This window comes from Saccopteryx bilineata, chromosome 4 (genome assembly GCF_036850765.1).
Source record: "Saccopteryx bilineata isolate mSacBil1 chromosome 4, mSacBil1_pri_phased_curated, whole genome shotgun sequence".
Taxonomy (NCBI): domain Eukaryota; kingdom Metazoa; phylum Chordata; class Mammalia; order Chiroptera; family Emballonuridae; genus Saccopteryx; species Saccopteryx bilineata.
In genome coordinates, this window is record NC_089493.1 from 241,301,049 (window position 1) to 241,317,844 (window position 16,796).

Genomic DNA, 16,796 nt, shown 5'->3' on the forward strand with positions numbered 1-16,796 from the left:
GAACAAATAAATTAAAATATATTTTGGCTCTATTCCTTACGCTGACAGTAAAAGGTCACTTTGTCTTGGTTTCACTGGCTTTAGACTGAGTACCGTGGGAAAATGGCAGATAGTATAGCAAATTAAAGCAAATGCTTTTCTAACGCCACAAATTATGATCAAAAGTAGAATGACCACCTGGCCTGTGGTGGCACAGTGGATAAAGTGTTGACCTAGAACGCTGAGGTTGCCGGTTCAAAACCCTGGGCTTGCCTGGTCAAGGCACATATGGGAGTGGATGCTTCCTGCTCCTCCCCCCTTCCCTCTCTCTTCTCTCTCTCTCTCCTCTCTAAAATAAATAAAATCTTTAAAAAAAAAAAGTAAAATGACCAAGAAAATCACATATATATATATATATATATTTTTTTTTCCATCATCATGAAAGGTTTTATACTTGGCAGAAAACTCATTAATTTATGTAGGACAAAACTGAATTTCAAAACACACACAACTTGGAAAACAGAGGTGTTTCTGAATCCAATGTCTAATTTCTTAAAGTTCAGATGCCTGGCATCGGCTTACTCACCCTAAAGAGACAGCCAGACCCCTGCTTTTCTTTAGAGCTGCTGCATTCAGAAGTCCCAAGGGTGGTATTTAAGCACAGTTACTTCTTCACCACAAATACACAGACTTTCAAGACACTCATTTTGCTACACGTCAACTGCAAGATCAAACAAGGCGTTCTGCTAAAAAGCTGGAGGGTAGATTATAAAGAATGGGCGTGGATGAGAAAGATGCTGGGGAAAGCTGTCCGTGCATGAACACTCCTTCCCTGGTTGGTCTGCTTCCAACCTCTCCTCCCCTGACCCAGCACTCTCCTGGATCCCTGGGCTTTCCTCATGACCAAAATGATCTTCCTGGGAGGCAGTCAGGTGGAAATAAAGGCACTGATCCTCTGTCCCTGCACCAGAGCCACAGAGGCACACACTGAGAGACAGGTGGTCAGTCCTTGTGGGTCAGAATGCCAGGTTCAAAAACATGAAAGGCCTTTCTGGGCCTGGGGAGGCATTTGCTCACTCCCTTAAGACCCTCAGAGTAAACAAAAGGGTTCTACTGTCTGAGGAACTTGTAGTCTGTCTCCGCTGTGCATGCTGGAGGGGCACCCAGATGTGATAACAGCAGAGGGACACCATCTTTCCTTTTAGCCCTCTCAGGCCCAATACTACACCCATGTGTGAATGGTTGGCTGGAATCAGGAGGTGTGGCAAACCACTTGGATACCAAAGTTTTCTTCCTGAGATATGAAAACGCAGTGGGAAGGAAGAAAGTGGAATAAACACTCATATCCTATCCTGGAATTACTCTTGCACTCCCCTGGCCCTTCCATCAGAGCCACACAATTTATAGCAACCTATAGCAAACCTCCCCCAGCCATGTTCTTTCATATATAGTGGGATGATGGTGCCATACTTGACCTCAAGTTGGTTCTGCTTCACAACAGTGTGTTAGACCACTGCTTTAGAGGTTTTATTTGAAGCAATTGTAAAGGTATATAAAGTACAATATATACAAGCAAGAAGTACATGTAATTGTATATAGAGATTGCTTCTAAAAGGCTTATTTAACTAAGGCAGATTGGGGAATAATGTTATTGTTTTCTACTTCCAAATGTGAACCCATATCTAGGAGGCTTCAACTCAGTGTTCTTCAAACTATTTTACCCAAGTACTCACTAAAAGAATTTGAAGAACTACAAGCCTCAGTGTATATGTCAAAGATAATATCTAATATTGTCCATCGAAAGTTTTAATAGTACCAAAGCATGTCATTTGCAACATACAGTAAATATTGACATTTTAAAATAGAACTTTTTCATGACTCTCTCAGGCATATCCGATGTAATAAAATATCATATGAATTTGATAGCCACTTAAAAGTACATAAAATAAGTTTAAGCAGTTGGAAATTTCATAGCGTTCTTTTTTCTTCTTTATTTGCATTTCAATACCACCTCCTCTGTAAACATTTATTCTAAAATAATGTTTTATGCTTGAAAGTTTTATTTGTCACCCTATTTTATTTCTCTGTGAAAAAAATAGATATAAATTAAATTTTATTTCCCATGACCACAAAGCTCTAGATGTTAAAAATTTCTTCTGAACTAAGTTATCATTTCAATTATTAATAGTATATTATTTTTAATAGTATATTATTAGTGTGCAATACTGTTCAAAATTATTACACATAAAAAGTAAATTTTATTGGAAAATAACTCTTAATGAGATAAATGAGGTAGTTTTGTTTTCTCAATGATTACATGGATCATATCATTCAAGAATATTATTTTTTGATAAAATGGACAGTTAAGTAACAATTCTATTCCTTAATTTTTTTTTTATTTTTTTTTTTGTATTTTTCTGAAGCTGGAAACGGGGAGAGACAGTCAGACAGACTCCCGCATGCGCCCGACCGGGATCCACAGGGCACGCCCACCAGGGGGCAATGCTCTGCCCCTCCTGGGCGTCGCTCTGTTGCGACCAGAGCCACTCTAGCACCTGGGGCAGAGGCCAAGGAGCCATCCCAAGCGCCCGGGCCATCTTTGCTCCAATGGAGCCTCGGCTGCGGGAGGGGAAGAGAGAGACAGAGAGGAAGGAGAGGGGGAGGGGTGGAGCAGATGGGCGCTTCTCCTGTGTGCCCTGGCCAGGAATCGAACCCGGGACTTCTGCACGCCAGGCCGACGCTCTACCACTGAGCCAAACGGCCAGGGCCTCCTTTAAAATTTTTTAAATTTTTTTATTTACTGATTTTAGAGAGAGAAAGAGGGAGAGAGAGAGAGAGAAACATTGATCTGTTTCTGTATATATACCCTGGTGGGGGATTGAACCAAGCAAACTCTTCACATCTAACCAACCAAGCTACCTGACCAGAGTCTATTCTCCTTTTTTTATTTTGATAGATTTTCATTGCTGAGAAATCCTGTTTACATAATAGAGCTTTATGTAAAGAATGTTGCTAAGACATCACCCATGTCCCAAAGAACCTCTAAGAGTTTCATGTAGACATATATACCTCTGTAAGTAGTGACACATGATCTAAAATGATTTCAAATGTTCTAATTGTTTGGTGACAAACCAATCTGGTCCTTCATCAATTTGGTGAAAGCCAGAATGAGAGGGTGACTTAGAAAAAGATGTGCCACTGATGACTGAGGTCATTTACTTTGCCAACACCAACCCAGGAGGTTTAACATTTAAGGACAAGCAGTATTACATACTGTGAATGGGGGAAAGGTCTGCCTTTCCTTTGGAAAATGGGAAAAGTTTCATCGGGAATGAGCAGGCTGGAGAGGGGAACCAGCAAGTCCTAGTATCCCAGAGAATCTGAAAATTGATTCAATCAAACTGGCCTGTGCCCGCACACCCCTTAGAAAGCCCTTTCCCGCCAGGAGTTGTATACCCCAGTTTGAAATCTCCTGCCCTAATCCATCTGCCCCTCAAAACCACTTTCTTCACGAGACCTCATGGATTCCCTTCAGCCCTAAGCAAATTATCTTTCTGGACACTTAGAACTTTCAGTGCTCCATGACACTGACACATCCTGCCCACATTCGAGCACGTCTATTCCCTGCCCAGATGGACTAACTATCTTCACGGCGCACAAGGCTGGAAATCATACACACCTAGACTTGTTTCTCAGCTCTGCTAACTTACCTACTGTATGATCTTGGACAAATTACTGAAACCCTCTGGGTCTCAGTTTTCTCATCTGTGAAACAGAGATATTACCAACTACTTATAGTGATATGAGGATTATATCAGATACTTTATAGAAGGTGCTTAGCACAGTTCTTGGCCTTTAGTGAATGCTAAGTAACTGTTGTATGATATTTATATAACTAAATTCCTCTAGACCAGGGGCCAAGTTTTACTCATTTTTCCATGCTCTGTGGAACAGGCTCTCCACGAGGCAACTCTTCAGATCCCAGGGACATAGACCACAAGTCTTGCAATTTAAACTATGACACTATCTACCTGGATATAGTGTCAGGTCCCATGGACTGCCCCCCACTTCAGACCCCAATGCAAAATCCAAGTTGTTATCTGTCATTCTAGCCAACTGGCTGTAAGTCAGAGGTCCCATGCCCCTCTCCCCAGTTCAATTAATTTGCTAAAGCAGCTCACAGAACTCGGGAAAACAGTTTACTTACTAGAGTGCTGGTTTATTATAAGATATAGCTCAGGGAAGGTCAGATGGAAGAGATGAACGGGACAAGGTACACAGGGAGGGACATGGAGATCCAGTGGTCTCTCTCTGACCACTACTCTTCTGCACCTCCACACATTCACCAACTCCTCCGAACCCGGTCTTTTGGCGTTTTTACAGAGGTTTCATTAAACAAATATGGTTGATTAAATCACTGGCCATTGGTACTTGATTCAGCCTCCACCCCCTCACCTCTTCCTGGAATCACGGGGTGGGACTCAAAGTTCCCCCTCTCTAGTCACAGAGCTGGTATCCTGGCATCCAGCCATCCAGCTCCTGTCCTTCAGGCTTTCCCAAAGTCGCCTTATCGACATAAACCCCTTTGTGGTTAAAAGGATTTGTTATGAATAACAAAAGTCACTCCTTCGCTGCACTTAGGAACTTCCCAGAGTTTTAGCAGCTTTGTGTCAGGTACAGGGATCAAGACCAAACATATATTTCTTATTAAAAATCAAAACATCACAGGTCTTATGCGAAAGAAATGTTCAATGAATTCTTGTTGAATGAGAAGGGAGGAAAAGTGACACTCACGGCAACTCACTAAAACTATGATACTTAACTTGAATATACAATAGGCCTTCAGTCTTCCTTGCTTTTCGAATTTTGGTAGCTATGCATGGAATGCTAGATACTCATAGGAAGAGTGGAAACATTAACTTGTTAAAAGAAAATATAACTGAGTTGCCATATATTAAGTCTTTTACAGAATGAAAATAAACATCAGCTTTAAGGTAGAATAGCAAAGCGTGTCAACAAAGGAAAACATCCTTGAACAGACAGACATACACCTGATGTGACTGACCTTACGCTCCTTGCAATTAACACTGTTACTGCCTTTTCTCCTCTTTGCCAGGTAAATGTCCCATAGAACTTAGGCATTTTTTTTAAATGACGTGATATAAGAGCAGGCTGACCTAGCGCTCCCCAAGAGCGAGCAGAATGTCCTGACTTCTCCAGAATATCTACAGAAACAAGTAGGTCTGGTGCAGTAAATAAATCCCACAGTAATGAGAAAAACAGGGGATGGATATTTTCAAATAACTCCCGTACTTCCACCTTTTTCACTTTCCATTTGCTTTCCAAATACGTGCCCTCCAGAGACCTGGGTTTGAACCCTAATGCTGTACTTACTTGCTGTGTAACCTTGAATAAGCAAAGTTTCTGTGCTTCTGTTTCCTTAGGTGTGAAATGAGACTACCATCCACCTTCCTCATGGGTTTCCCAGGATTATAGCAAGTAATGTTATTCACTGTTTGGGTACAGGGAAACCAGTTTACATTAGGGTTTCATCTAGAGCTCACAGACTAGACAGGAGTCAAGGGTACTAAGTCTTCTACCCCATGCTCCTCTCAATGCTGCACGCTCCTTCACTGTTTCTCGCAGTGGGTCTATTCTTTGCAAGCTGGCGTCTGTGTTCATAGGTATTGTTGTAACTGCAGCCCCAGAAGGCACAGCTCTCCCCAGCTGAGGGACTCCTCCTCTGGGCTCCAATTCCAGCTGCTCTGGGTGGTTTCCTCAGGTGCCTCATTTTTACTCCAGGAGAGAAGGGCGGGGGCAAGGCCACTGTTACTGAGGGCTGTCCTGTCTGTCACCTCTGATCGTTGGATGCTTGGTCCCAAGATCAGCATTATGCATTGTTCAAAGCGCCAACCCAGAATACCTGCTCCACAGTCAAAGTAGTTCCTTCCTTTCTTGTTTCCCCTCCTCTCCCTACACCTACTCAATAACCTTGACCCCCGGGAACTCCCGTTTTCACACTGATACCAGTAAGTGAGGCAGGCAGAGCCACTGAAATTAGTCCCAGATTTCTCAAGGTCTGAAGAAGATTCTGGCTGACGAATCAGCATCTTGAGTCCTGCCTAGCATAGTGAAACAAAGGTGTCGCATTCTCAGATGCCACCTGCCTAAAAGATCTATCTCAAAAAAGAAGCTCAAACAGGTGACAGACACATCCTCGAACCCGTCTATAAAAAGGAAAGAGGGGGAAGAAAGCAGGAGAATTTGCCTAAGTGATTAGGAACATCAAGGCAGAATCTTGCTTTCGTGGCAGAACCATGAACTGACACCACAAAGGCCAAAGCGGAGCCAATTCATACGCTGATTTTTAAAAGTTGCTCAAATTCGCAAGGGTCACAAGAGGACTAGCCTACAGTTATATTTGCACAGAAGTCATAGAGAAAGGCATGCAAAACCTACCTTGAGAAGCCTCTTTTTATTTATACCCAGCGAAACAGCACTAATATCTAACTATGAGGTTAACCGAAGAGGTAAAAACACAGATTTATCTGGTTAATTTGAACTAAAAGAATAATTTAAAATTAGTTGTTGTAACTAATTTCATTCAATTTGTCAATCAGAGTTTCATTTGAACTTAAGTTTTAAAGAAGCAGCTCTACTTTTGTATATAAAAAATTTTTCAATGACAAAAAATGTATTTTTAATCTGGGAAAATTTTTACAAGTCTGTAAAACTTCTGAAGTGGTTTAAAAAAACATATTAAATAAAAGCTTCCAAAAAAAATTTTTTTTCACACTTCAGTCTTTTTCAACTCTGTAACAGGTAAGCCAGACAGAAGAAAAGAGAATTTTAGGAAGAGGGATCTTTAAAGTTTATGTACCCAATTCCTTTGTTTCATGGATAAGGAGGAGAAAGCTCAGAACCTTGTGTGTATTACAGATCATGGCCAAGTTAGATCAGGAATTCAATTCTACTCAAATCAAGTACAACTTTATTTTCTCCCACTAGACTACTAGCCTTCTCCATGCAAAGGCTTATATCATCAGTCACGAGGTAAATTAACATTCCATCAGCAGGAATTCTTACAGTCAGGGTGAAGAGAAAGAATAATAACAAATTTAGACACCATCTCAGTAGATTATCTAACTCTGATTTGTTACCTTGAAGGAGAAGAAGAGTGACAAACATACTCTATTTAAAGCAGAGTTTTATAAATCTGCTACGTTTTCCAGCAATCATCTCCAAAACCACCCAAATAACAACTCTCGTCAGAATGCCTTATTCTAATGCCCTGTATGAGGAGTAACACTAATGTCTTCCCAACCTGCCTTCAGCTAACCCAGAGACTAGAAGCAAACACTGCACTATACGCAGAAAGCACCAACTGGTGGGAAAGCTGTTATGGTGCCGTCTTTTTCTAAACACTCCTCAGTGTCTGTGATTCTCAGCTAGGTTCCCTAACTTGCTACACCTGCAAATCATTTTATCTTTTCAGGCCTCAGTTCCTTTATGTACAACACAAAGCGACTATCCTCTACTTCATCTAATCCAAAGATTTTGGGGTCCTACTATGAGTCTTTCTCCTTTGAAACAAAGCACACTCTGACTTGATGATCTGTAACACCATCTGCCATCCCTTAAGGCAGGGGTCCCCAAACTACAGCCCGCAGACCACATGCAGCCCCCTGAGGCCATTTATCCGGCCCCCGCCGCACTTCCGGAAGGAGCACCTCTTTCATTGGTGGTCAGTGAGAGGAGCACATTGACCATCTCATTAGCCAAAAGCAGGCCCATAGTTCCCATTGAAATACTGGTCAGTTTGTTGATTTAAATTTACTTGTTCTTTATTTTAAATATTGTATTTGTTCCCATTTTGTTTTTTCACTTTAAAGTAAGATATGTGCAGTGTGCATAGGGATTTGTTCATAGTTTTTTTTATAGTCCGGCCCTCCAACCATCTGAGGGACAGTGAACTGGCCCCCTGTGTAAAAAGTTTGGGGATCCCTGCCTTAAGTCCTGAATTAAAATATACAGGTATAAATGTGTTTTATGCTCTTCACCTGGAAGACTTGGGTTGTATCTATTACAACACAGTAGAAATTCCTGACATGTGAATTTTGTACTATCAGTTTTGTATTGTCCCATTACTTTTTCCATGAATTACAATGCAGCCTTCCTAGCATATCAGTGTCCTCAGCTCTGAGCTTTTTTTTATTTTTTTTTAGAGAGAGAGAGACAGGAAAGGAGAGAAATGAGAAGCATCAACTCATAATGCAGCACCTTAGTTATTGATTAATTGCCCTCTCATATGTGCCTTGACCACAAAGGCTCCAGTGACCCCCTGCTCAAGCCACTGACCATGGGGTCATGTCTATGATCCTATGCTCAAGCTGGCGACCTCAGGGTTTCAAACCTGGATCCTCAGCATCCCAGGCCAACACTCTATCAGTTCAGGCAGCTCTGAGCTTTTTAAGAATATAAACTGGCCTGACCTGTGGTGGTGCAGTGAAGGAAGCCTTGACCTGGAGTGCTGAGGTCACCTATTCAAAACCCCAGGCTTGCAGGGTGAAGGTACACATGAGAAGCAACTACAAGTTGATGCTTCCTGCTCCTTCCCCCACCTTTGTTTCTCTCTAAAAAAAAAAAACAAAAAAAAACCCCCAAAAAAAACCTTTAAAAAAAGGGAATATATACTGGAAATTTGAATATGCATCTGAAATCATTTTGTGAAAAAAAATCATTTTGTGAACTTAAGGCATCCATGAAAATTATCTGTAGGGCTTTTTAAAAGTACAACATGGTAAAAATGCAAATGCTGTTAAAAAACAGCAAAAATAAATCTCTCTCCCACTGATTCCTACTCTTTCAAAAACCCCTCCCATGACCCATGTTACTAGTTTTTATGCTTCCCATCTACAAGTATATAATATATATGTATGCATATCCTCCCGTCCCTAATTTTTATGTCTTTTTATATAATGGGAGTGTATTACACTTGGTACCCGCCTCCCCATACTTTTCTTCCCTTGCTTATACTCTATCCTGAAGATCATTCCATATTAGCAGGTAAAAATTTATCATGTTCTTTTTTGTTTTTCAAAGTGACCTGAGTTCAAATCAAGGGCCCTAGCCAAGTTCCAGCCTCTGCCTCTTCACCTGTACATTGAGAGTCACAGCATCTTCTAGACAAATGAGTGAGATCTTATATGGGGTGTCCAGCACAGTGCCAGGCATGCAATGATGTTCAATAACTGCCAGTTATTAACATTCCTCTCCCTCGTGGAGGGCAGGGGACCTGGCCTTTCATGGCAGACACTGTGGGACTGTAGAAGCAAACCAACAAAAATTCAAATGCTCATGTAGTTTGCCATCTCTTTTATAACAAACAGCAACAGGTCTGGTCATGTTGTAGAAGTGAGGTTAGGATTTAACTTGTGAAATCCTCAACCCAGAGCCTTGGCTTCTGTTTACTCCCTGATTCAACAACTCTGCTTCCCCACTCCAAACCCTTTCAGCTTCGCCCTTTCTTTATCTTCTGCTTCCATTGTCTGCTTGACATGAAAAATGCACTTGGGTAGGCCTAGCAGCTAATTACTTAAGAGTAGGAAAAACCATCTTATATGGAAGATGAAATGATTAACTCTGTGAACTTTAAACTATCAGGCAATTTCATCTTTGTTATGAACTCACTATGAGGAGCTGGTTTTCCCCCTTCACAGCCACAGACTATACCAACAGGACTAGAGAAAAGCTAGCATGGGGTGGGGGTGGGGTGGGGGATAAAAATCAGAGAAAGAAGATAATGGACTGAAGGCTATGCTGAGAAGTGGAACACTCTGGTCTGTAAAAATCACCTGCCAACAGCTGCCCTTAGGGACTCAGAGATCTGCCAGCAGAAAACCCAATACACAGAGGGCACTCTGACTTGCCCAGTTCCCTCATACCCTATTTTTACCAAATCTTCTAGAATAAAGCAGGGGTACCCAATTTCTTTCTTAAGCCCCATTCACTGTACTTGAATGACTCCACCCATCACTCTCAAAAGGCTGTCTCTCCTCCATATATCATAGTATCCTTTGCATGTGAAGTTGATGCTATATGGTAAATATAATTCCAAGACTGACAGGTGGACTCAGAGACTGGTCTATGCCATGTAGAAAAGACTTCCTCTTGGCTTAGGAGAAGTCACTAAAGTCTCCCAAGCCTCTACAGGTGCTCAACACAATGCTCTACCCATTTCAGACACTATTTTCATGACATTGACCATGAGGCAGGGGTAATATCCCCCTTTGACAGATGAAGAAATTGAGGTTTAGGCTGATTGAGTGACTTCATAATATTCCACAGTGAGGACATGGACTTTCAGGCTGAACCTAGACTTATCAAATGTTGCTCACTAGAGAACACTGCCTTGATCTGACACGCCAGACTCTGCTCACATAGCTTGCCTTTAGTCTGAAAAGATGTTTTAAAATACATTTCTAATTGCCACAAGACAAGGTGGCAATTCTGTTGACATTACACCCAGCACAATGTGCCAATTGAAAGTGGCACTCAATGTGATTATTACTTTCTTGACATTATAATTTCTCAGCAGCCTAGAGCGGTATACTGCATCAAGTAAAACTTTTCTTCACTATATCAAAGCACTTCTGTCTCTCTTGCTTTGGGCTGCACCAACCCAAGGTCACCAAGAGGGTCAGCTACCCACATGTGAATTATTTGCTACAGAGTCCAGAGCTGTGTGGCACTATCATCCCCTGGAGTTGGCCAACTGACCTACTAACCACAAAGTGCTCATGCTGAAGACCCCTGGAGCGCCGACTCTGATTTAGTGTCGCTCACAGAGCACGCTGGAGAGCCTCACCGGGGCCCCGGGCAAGTGATCCGCATTCACACTGAAGAAACAAACCTCCAGCCATATCCCACCCTCACGAATGTTCAGTTTAGCACACAGAGACTTGCTTTAAAAGGAAATTAATTGCCCAGACTTAAAATTCTGGAAATTTTACATAAATATCCAAATCCCATGCTTCCCTTAAAACGCTAGAAGATTTGACAACACTGGGTCACCCCTCCTGCACAGAAACAATGGGCTCGGTCTGAGTGTGGCTGTCTGCTTGCAGACCACACAAACCGTCCTCAGGGGTCATTTTCAGGACTCTGCAAGCACTGTTTGCAGCATCTTCCATATATTTGAAGTGGCAATGCCAAAATGTCACCTTTCAGGTGTCTGAAGACAACTATTTACTTCTCTGTTCACCAGTGCCGTATCTTTAAGAACTTAAACTGCTGCACCAGACAATCATAGCCCCATTTATCCATGGTAAATGGCTTTACCCATTACTGTTCTTACCCCTAGTTATGGACAATAGCCAAATATTCTGTCTTTACTGCCCCCTTAGAGCAGAGACTCTCTTCGAACAAGAACCCACCTACACGAGTGGCCAAGACCTTGTCAGAGAAAGGGCTGTACAAATATGCACTTTTTCCTCCCTGCCATCCCATCTCACCCCCTGCGTTACCCCAAGCTCCTCAGAGCCACTCAGAGCTGCAGGAATGCTCTGGCTGCATGCCCCGGCGCTGAACTCCGCCGGGTGGGGCAGAGGCAGGCTGGGCGCAGGGCTCCTGGGTCTGGAATGCACTTCCTCATAGTAGTGCCAAGGCCTAACCTCGGAGGATTCTAAACACAATGGCTTTTTTAGCTACCGGGGCATTTATTATTCCTGACTGAGAGGTAAAACAAAAGGTTTTGTGGTGTTTTTTTTAATTTGCAGAGAACTGAGTGGCAGGTTAAGGAGAGCAGTCATTAAGTTTAACTAAATTTCTCTAAGTTCAAAAGAAATAAAAGAATGTCCCTTAGAGTTGCAAGTCATGCACTAAAAATTAATGATATAAACTAACAAAGAGCAAGTAAGTCTCCCTTCTGGCACAATTTGTTTTTTATTATACATAAATGTTAAACAAGAGGTTACAGTTTATGCTGATAACTCCTGAAACTTTAGTTTCTCAGGTAAGTCCATGAAGTCATCCTCAGAGCACAGGGCCTGAATTTGTTTGAACTATTTGAGCCATGGCTGCCAGAGGGAAAGAGAGATAATGAGAGAGAGAGAGAAGGGTAAAAGGAAGGATGGAGAAGCAGATGGTCACTTCTCCTATGTGCCCTGACCGGGAATCGAACCTGGGACTTCCACACGTCGGGCCAACACTCTACCTCTGGGCCAACTGGCCAGGGCTCAAACTGTAGTTTAAAATTTTATTTTAGTGAGAATACCAGCAGAATTCAATCTATGAAAATTAATAGTTAGACTTATTAGAGCTAAAACAAAAAATCTATCTTCTATTTAAACCATAACTCCATGTTTGCCAAATAGAGTACAATCTAATTAAATAACCTTTTTCTATTTCTTATAATCTTCTTTATACCTTTTTAATTGTCAAAATAAAAAAAGAGAAAGCTGTTGTTCCTTTTCTGCTCAGCTACCCATAAATGAGTCCTGGGAATAGAAAGCTTCCAAGAAAGGAGGCTGCTCTAGAGCTTACAGTGTGAAAGGATGAATAGTGGGGCTGCCTGGGGTGCTGAGCAAGGGGACAGAGGCCTTAGGGCTACAGTGACCTAATGACCTGCAGGCAAATCCCTCTCAGGCCTCCCCACCCCCACTCCACAGCAGAGCCTTAGAGGGCAACTGGGAGCATGGTCTCCAGGTAGGTTTGATCCTAAACATCATTTATTTGCTTTAGATAATATTCTAATATAGATTTACTAGACCTACCACTTTATAGGCTTTTCTGTTTTGTTTTATCTTAAGCAAATTCCCTTTCCAATCTTACCTTGGCTAAGACAATGGCTCAGCTACAATTGACCTTTAGTTGTTACACAAAGTGACCAGAGTAGCTATTTCTGGTTAGTAGTTGTGGACCTGAGAAAGAAGATACCTACTAAGAAGGACTCTTGGTGGCTAAAAATGTAAAAACAGAGCCTAGTAGTCACTTCTACACAGGGGCTTCTGAAACAAACTGCACTTTGGGGAGAAGCCTGCACTGACCTGCCTGCCTGCACTGTGTTCCTGCCACCTGAGCTAGCCCTTATAAAGGCGTTCCTGGAATTCTCAGAATGAGACAGTCCTATTTTAACTCATAGGAATGAGGCTTTCCCCATCCAGTTGGAGTTACACAGCTCTGTCCCCATCATATCTTCACGGACCAATCAGCACAGCTCCATTCTGACCAATCAAACTGTGAGGATTTGGAGTACTCATTTGCATGAGGACAAACCAATCAGGAACTAAGGGTGAGGACTTCTCTCTATATAAGTCAGCTCCCCTGTGGCTTATAAAGGGCACTTTCCCTTTTTACTGAAGACTAGAAACAGCATTTCCCAGGCAGGAGTTGAAACACCAAATATCTCTTGCTGGACTGGACCAGAGCAGAGTGAGGGCCACCTTGGAGCTATGCTGTTCCACAGCCATACTGTATCAAAATTGAGCTGTTTGCACTGAATAAAGTTTCCTTCTTCATCACATTCCAAATGGGGATTCCTGTAAGCATTGACTGGCACCAACACCCATTGGTTGCCAACCCTAAGGCCAGCAGGCTCACCAAAGAGCCTCCCCTCCCTCACATACAGCAGCCCAGATTCACATAGAACTCGCACCTTCATGAAGTCTGGTAGGATGGAACAAGGAGCACAGTGGTGACTGATGTAGTTGAAGACAAGAGGGCCCCGTTCAAATATTCTGCTCCAAGCTAGAACCCAAACATGACCTTAGGAGTGGCAGATGGCTGAGACTGGGTCTCTGCCAGCTGGATTCAACTGGGGCTCAAAGCAGATTACATGTAAAATAGAGAAAATGGAACATTTAAAGAAACAGAGTAACATGAATCCTTCTCTCACAACGTCCTTCACATGTCTATAACAGTAACCGTAGCACTGCATCATTGACATTTGCTAAATGATCCTCCCTCACCCTACAATCACACACTACCAAGGAGGGTCATCTCCTGGTCCCCAGAACACATCACAGTTTGTGACCACAGGCCTGAAAAGTTAGGCTGGAAGTAATTCAAATCAAAGGGAAATATGTACACACAGCAAGGTCTTAGTTCCAAATACAGCATTGTTAATATTCTTTTAAAAATAAAATGATGAAAATACACCATTGTTAATAAATAAATAAATAAATGCTAGCATAAATGTTTAAAGAGATAACTGCAAGGACATTCACTTTAGCTATATTTATAGTGCTTTAAATATGAAACAGCTTCAATATCCAAGAACTTGAGATTGGTTGAATAAATTATGTCAAGTCTTTACATCCATACAGGTGAAAACTATACAGAGCTTAAAATGGTGCTATATAAGAACATTTAACAACTTATCAAGACATATCCATGATATATTAATATATAAGAAAAGTAAGTTCTAAAACACTACTATTAACTTTTGCAGAAAAGATATTCAAATGAATAGAAGGCTATACAATATGGTGTTAGTACTAGGAGAATGGAATTAAATATGAAAAATTTCTTTTTAGATGGGGAGGTTCTAACTTCCCTAAATTCTCTAAAGCAAGCATGTATTTTTATAATAATAAAAACACAACATGTGCTCCATTTTAAAAGATCCACCTGACGCTGAGAGGCCGTCCTAGAGGAGCCCGGATTGTGCGTTATTAGCCACAGGCGTATACCAAAGGGAGGGTGTGTTTGAATAGGACACAGGAGGCGGGGGTGGGGGTGGAAGGTAGACGTGAGGGCTCAGCTGAGTCCCAGGTCGCTCTGTGAAAACTGCATTTCACTGGCTCTGCATCAGTCTTGAGGAAACCAAAACCAGAACCAAAAACTCCTTGTCTCTTAATCAGCTTGTAGAATGTGGGCTTTCAAAAAGAGCCAAAAACAAAAGTGTTACAGAAGCAGATATTCTTATAAGAACATATGAGAAGAAAAGAAGCAACCTGAGCAGGTTTGTATAAAGAGCAAGTGTGACGATTCCCGCATCTCGAGTGGAATAAAATGTTGATTTAAAGCAAGGAATGCTTTTGACATTCGCAGTTGGTCTCAGAATGATTTCGTGAGGCATGGTGTTTCAGAAATTGTGCAGGATTTGAAAGTTTGCCTCTTGATTATACCACACTGGAGTTGATCTAAATGGGACTTCAGAGTGCTCATGTACAAAAATAAATACAAAAGATTATGATGAAGATATTAAATCTAAATTTTTTTTCCCTAAGCTACCTATTTATTATGTAATCTTGGCAAAATTACCTTTTAAATCTCAGTTTCCTTATCACCCAAATGGGGAAAATGGTAATACTTATGTGGCAAAGTATTACAAAATTAAAGCATGTCTTATTTTAGCCACTGTAGATACATCAGAAAGAATTTAATTTCCTCTTAGCTCAGTGAGATGAAGACACCTAAATCAGATTTAATTTGGCTCTAGAAACAATAACACTGTGACATTCTCGTAGCCAACAGCGGTGGAGCAAACTCAAATGCTTTCTTTATAGCCCCAGCATGAGAGCTAAAGGAAACAATAGATGTCTGTGCCAGGTTAATTGTCATGCAATGCTCAGGTGTTAATTATTGTTATTAAAAATTCCATTCTTGGGGTGGTAAACACAATACAATATACAGATGATGTATAATAGAATTACACACCTAAAACTTATATAATTTATGAACCAATGTCACCCCAATAAATTAAATAATTTTTTTTTAATTTTATTCACTTCAGACAATACTATATAGCAAAATGACCCAGGAGACCTGGGCTTTCGTGCCAGCCCCACCCCTGTCTAACTGCTGGATCACGTGTTCTTGATCTGTAAAATGAGACTATACTGTTTCCCTTGCCCTCCCTCACAAGGTTATTGTGAGGCTCAAGTGATTCAATGTACAGTATGTGAAAAGTCTGTGGAAAGTGTCAGACAAGGGAGATCTATAAGCAAGCCACCACCAAAGTCAGTAAAATTCTGAGCTCTAAATATTGAACATGAATTAAAACTGATTGATTAGGTCGTTTTATTAAAGAAGCAGTCTGGCCCGATCTGTAGTGGCACAGTGGATAAAGTGTCGACCTAGAATGCTGAGGTCGCTGGTTCGAAACTCCAGGCTTGCCTGGTCAAGGCACATATGGGTGTTGATGCTTCCTGCTCCTCCCCCTGTTCTCTTTCTATCTCTCTCTCTCTCTCCTCTCTATTTCTCTAATAAAAGTGAATAAATAAATAAAAGTCTTAAAAAAAAGTAGTAGACTGCATTAAAAACAAACAAAAAATACAAATCACCCAAATGTCCATCAACAGAATGATAAAGAAACTGTCATACAGCCCCAGCTGGTGGTGCAGTGGATAGAACATCATCCCAGAGCGTTGAAGTCACAGGCTCAATCCTGCAGTGCCAGCTGGATCCCAAGGTTGCCAGTTTGAGCCCAGGTCAGGGCATGTATGAGAAGCAATGAGTGAGTGCACAACTAAGTGGAACGAGTTGACCCTTCTTTCTCTCTCTCTCTTCTCTTTCTCTCTCTTCCTCTCTTTCTCTCCTTCCCTCCCTCTCTCTCTCAAAAAAAAAAAAAAGAAAGAAAAAAAACTCATACAATAGAATACTCGCAGCAAGGAAAATGAATGTACTTTAGTGTACACTACATATAACATTGATAGAACCAAGACAAAAGAACACAGACCATGATTCATTCACATAGTGTTAAAAACAGGTAAAATGAATTAGTTTGCTTAGAGAAAGCTACATAAGTAGTAAAATTGTAACAAAAAGTAAGGAACTAATTATCACAAAGTCAGATGGTATTTTTGTCTGTCTGG

General features: G+C 41.4%; 1 protein-coding gene across 2 annotated transcripts in view; it reads right to left on the reverse strand.

Annotated features, from left to right (window-relative positions):
• The window catches only part of EPB41L4A (erythrocyte membrane protein band 4.1 like 4A), a 324,982-nt gene that overhangs the window by 69,231 nt on the left and 238,955 nt on the right, over window positions 1-16,796 (reverse strand). The window lies entirely within an intron of this gene.